Source organism: Pavona decussata, unplaced genomic scaffold (genome assembly GCF_977016875.1).
Source record: "Pavona decussata unplaced genomic scaffold, jaPavDecu1.1 SCAFFOLD_178, whole genome shotgun sequence".
In the NCBI taxonomy this organism is placed as follows: domain Eukaryota; kingdom Metazoa; phylum Cnidaria; class Anthozoa; order Scleractinia; family Agariciidae; genus Pavona; species Pavona decussata.
Window position 1 is genome coordinate 216,402 of NW_028145588.1, and position 5,209 is coordinate 221,610.

The 5,209-nt window shown below is 40.5% G+C and overlaps 1 long non-coding RNA gene across 1 annotated transcript in view; it reads left to right on the plus strand.

Annotated features, from left to right (window-relative positions):
- The window catches only part of LOC146463362 (uncharacterized), a 403,676-nt gene that overhangs the window by 209,223 nt on the left and 189,244 nt on the right, over nucleotides 1-5,209 (plus strand). The window lies entirely within an intron of this gene.

Here is a 5,209-nt window from a genome sequence, read left to right on the forward strand (position 1 = left end):
TATATGAAGGCCTGCGCAAACTGGCGTATTGAATGCAAATACAGTCAACTCTCGTTATAGTTGACACCCTCGCGATCGGGACCTCGTAAAGTGTCCGTAATAACGAGAGTCCGTAATAGCGGGGTGTGGGGATCAACAGAGGTGGTGGCCTGGGGCTTGAGATTTTAGTTATTCATGAGTTATGTGGCGACCCGAAGTATCTTGTAAGCCTTTATAACTGAATCTGCTAAGCAGCCGCCAGTGAGAATGGAGGATCTCTCCCAAAAAATCTGGAAGGAAAAGGCGCAAAAGTGAAAAAGTAGAGTCTATTGTACATCCACTAATGAAATTACGCGAAAATAAACATTCCAGAAGTCCTTAAAGTGTACTTGACCTTTAACAATTTAATGTTATTTTGGATCAGGACTTCTCTGTAGATCACCCACGGGTGAGAGAGCCTTCCTGTTTAAATATTATTATTATTATTATTATTATTATTATTATTATTATTATTATTATTATTATTATTATTATTATTATTATTATGAAAAATGTCCTATTGCCAAAAATGAACAATTTCTTATTGCATAATAGGGAATAAGAAATTTTCGCTACTATTCTCCGGTGACTCCGTACCGAAACCAAACATCTTAATAGATCCGATAATTTCAAAAATTCAATACTTGTGACGTCACACTTTAGTACCCTGTATGTAAGAATGGTTCGAGGGACTAAGATACCAGATACAAAAAAAGACAAAAAACATTTCGAACGCGGAATGAATACTTATTCCCAATAAAAGTTAGATAGTTTTCTCAAGCAGTTCATCGAGAATTAAGCTTCCTTTCTATAATCTGAAGATCACAGATTCCTATTTATGTAATATTGGGGTATTTTGCGACACTCGGTGCGTTAATTAATAGGTTGATTCTGGATTCAGATGCACCGGCATCGCAGAGGTCATGGGTTCGAATCCCGTTGAAGTCTGAATTTTTTTCAGTCTTTCTTTTCGCGAGTGCTTAAGTTGCATCAGCTAGTCTGAGTCACAAAGATAGCGTGAGTGTTTCACTAACCGTTCTACTCGACGCCATACCGGAAATTTCCTTATGACAACGTAATAATCGAGTCACACACATGCCGGCCTTACGTTTACTATTGAATCATTCCTTTATAGCGTCAAACCATCCAGGGCCCATGGTGCAATGATATTTACGGGCAAACGACTTCGTAAGGTGAAAAACAACATGCGAACGAGCTCGAAACACCATCAGAAGTTTCTTCATCTTATATTTCCCTAGGCTCGGTTTCCTTTGTTCTTTTCAGGAGAAATATTACACAACCCCTGATTAATATTCACTGTCTGAAACGTTGGTGGGGGTGCGGGGCTGAAACAATAGCTGATAACATTAGCAAAACAATACAATATATATTTCTCCTGCTCATATTTCCCCCGTCTTATTCCCCTACTCATATTCAGGCCCCCTTGCCCCACCATATTTGATTTACAATGTAATGAACTTGGAGTAATCCTGGAGTAAACAAATACAGAGCATTCTTTAAAGGATCTTAACATGCCACAATTTAAGTTCACCATCATATACTGAATCAACAGACAAAGTGCAAATTGCCAATAAACACTATACGACTTGTTCAAGTTTCTCACGTTAATTCTTAACATGTTAAAGACAGCTGTACAATTGTTGAAAGTAAACTTTCCTTCTTGGCCCTAGCTTTTAATATTTTGGGGGGTTGATCTCTCTAGAAATGAACTCTTGGGCTATGTTCACACGGGACCAGTTCCAAATCGTTCCGATCTAAAAATAGTGACAGGTAGGCCTTTGTTCACACGGGACCTACTAACCATACCGTTAATCCGTTCCCGATCAGGTCCGATAACTGGACCTCCAAAACAGCAGGTCTAGTTTTGGCTCCGTTCCGGTTGCCGTGTGAACAGAAATGGTCCGTTCCAGGATAGGGTCGGATCCATTTGGGACCGGCCCCGCGTGTGAACATAGACTTGGAGCCTTGTAACAAATCAGAAACCGCTTCGTGTTCTCTTCCAGTTTCTTTCTGGTAAGCATGAAGAGATTTTACATCTCTGTGACCCGTGCGATCCATAATTAGCTTCTCCGGCACACCCTTTCCTTATGCTAACGAGAACGTGGTCGCCTTCAGAGAGTGATTTGCGTGAAAACCCTCAATGCTAGCTTTACTGCACAGATCCCAAACTACATTTCTCAACTTAGGCTATGTTCACACGGGACCGGTTCCAAATGGTTCCGATCTAAAACTCGTGACGGATAGGCCTTTTGTTCACACGGGAGCTGCTAACCGTACCGTCAATCCGTTCCCGATCAGGTCCGATAACTGGACCCCCCAAAAAAGCAGGTCCAGTTTTGGAACCGTTTCGGTCCCAAATGGACCTGTCACCGTGTAAACATCTGGACCGGTTCCTTTTGGTACTAGCAGCGCAATTAAGCTTGCGTACTAGTTGAATTTATCGTACTTCGGTCTAGAAAAAAAAAAAGGAGGGGGGGGGGGGGGGACAAATAGTCGTTGTTTTGGTCGGTATACTTCTTGGTTTAACTGCCTTAAGGCAGCTGACCGTTATCCAACGGAAATCTCGGAAGGATATCTTTCGAGAAACCTTTCAATGATGTCTTCAAATTTCCTTTTAACAGTTTCCTAATCTTTTTCGTTTGAAGCCTAGTAGGCTTTGTAATCTATAATAACTTTTAAGAGAAAGGATAATTCATCGTCCGTCCATCCCAAGGTTTTATCTCCTTCCTCTATCGATTTTGCCTTCTTCGGCGCCATTTTGAAAGCTTCAACGTGTATTCTGCGCGTGCTTAACTGGTAGAAACAGCTGCTTTTCTTACTTCAATTCAGTACCGAACCATAACAGACCCGTCTCGTGTGGCCTGACGTCATGATAAGCGGAACGGTGCCGTGTGAACAGAAATGGTCCGTTCCAGGATAGGGTCGGATCCATTTGGGACCGGTCCCGCGTGTGAACATAGCCTTATTATACAAGCGAACTACACACATTGTCGATTTGTAATGTTTTCTTCTTCTTCTTCTTCTTCTTCTTCTTCTTCTTCTTCTTCTTCTTCTTCTTCTTCTTCTTCTTCTTCTTCTTCTTCTTCTTCTCCTTTTTTTTTTAATGATAAACATACTGGCACTAATTACAATATAAAACACTACTCACAATATAATACATACATTACTTACAACATGACTCCTGTGTTAAAGTCACGGCTGTATTACTTAATTACACTACTTGTGTTTTTTTTTTTTTTACATTTCATTTCTTTCAGTGCATGTAATGCAACCCTTTACATACAATATAGTAATGCATAACAAGAACAAACAAAAGGCATGTAAAGAATAAAAGAAACGAAGCACACATTCGCGAGATTAAATTAAGTTAAGAAGTCACTTTCGCGTTAATCCTGCGGTGCTTTAGACCACCACTACAACTTTTTTTCCCCCAAACGATGTGTACCTCAGTCGAGTACGCTCCTCCTCGTCTCCCTATCTAACCTCCAGTTGTGCGAACGTCACGCTTCTGTGTTCTTCACCACTACGAAGAGCTAGCAAAGAAATTTCCAACCAAAAATAGATGGTGATCTCTGCCAGCAACCCTTCCCCCCCCCCCCCCCCCCCTTCCTCAAACCAACCCAACCTGAAAAGATGGTGTCTTTATTGCATAGCCACCCCTCTCTCCAGGGGTAAAAAATGACAATTAAATTCAAAGATGGGTCTTCTTCGAACAAACTTGTTATGACCAGCTCCCTAGTTAACTGCGACAATCCTGGTTTGCAATGTGACTGGTCCGACGACTGACATAAAAAATCATATCTATCGGGGTGAATGGCTCGAGAGAATATTTCTTCCTCTGAGTCACTCATCTCTTTCTGACAAAACTACTGTTTGACGATCGTCACTCACCTCGCATATGAATTGACCAATTCCCATTATTTTAGAATTCAGCCCCAAACAATAGACTTCAATTTGAGCCTCTGGGAACTCCCAAGTAAGCCCCTAAAAACCCAATTTGCATAATCCTCTGAAAGCCTTCTGAAAATCACAGTAGCCATGCACTCATACAACAAGCTCGTTACCCGTGACCTTGGGGGCGATAGCCGCTCCCCCCTCCCCACCCAGCGTTTCCTGAGGGTTTTCTGCGGGCATTATGAATTTGAGACTGTACAAAAGCGGTTTAAGGATTCAAGAATTGGAGGGAAGCGGGGATTATATGTAGAAGAAATGGAAATCGGAAACACAGGAAAACGTAATTGGCACTTAATAAAGCGAAACTTTTTACGTTTTACTCGTCTCCAGTAGTCGATCTCCATCACTTTCCCACCGTTCATGGACAAAGTGGCCTTAACGTGGACAGTATCAATGTGGACAGCAGTGTTCTTTCATATTTCTTGTTGTAAGTACGTTGGAAAATTTAAAAATCAATAAATTTCGTCTTCAGTGATCATTCCTTTATTCTCATTACCGTTGTCAATGTTTAATCAAAAAGCAATGCTGTTAGGGGAAAGTAGATGCTGAACTGCCGAAGAATTTTCGGGCCCGAAAAACACATTGGGTGCACTGATTTCGGGGTTTTTTCCTGATATTTTTGAGAAGTAAAATTTTCAAAACTTTACAGATTTTGTACAAGGAACAGATTAGGTCAGTGTGCACGAAACTGGCGCCTCAAAAACTCGTTGGGCGCCTTGTGTTTATTTATTTATTACACTCATTTTAAAATCACAGGTGATCCTTGCAATCTGATTGACTCGCAACAGTGCGATTTATTCACGAATCGCACCATTTTTTTTACTATAAACTGCATCTTTTTTTAGCCCATCAAACTGAAAATAAAATAATACTGAACCAATCAAGAAGATTACGAACCAAAAAGAACTGTGATTTCAAAATGGGTGTAACAAAGTGCAATTGACCTTCGTGATGTGTAATCTTGGTCCGAAATCATACTTGTGATTTCAAATCGAGCTCATGCTGCGCGCTCGTTCGATTTTGAAATCACGCGTATGATTTCAGACCAAATAGTTCAATTATTATTATTATTATTATTATTATTATTATTATTATTATTATTATTATTATTATTTATATTTTGGGTGGGTGGAGGAGGGGGGAGTTGGAGTAATTTTTTAAACTAGGGCCAAGCACATGCATGCCTCCACTTAGAGAGGAATAAAGCAAAACGAAC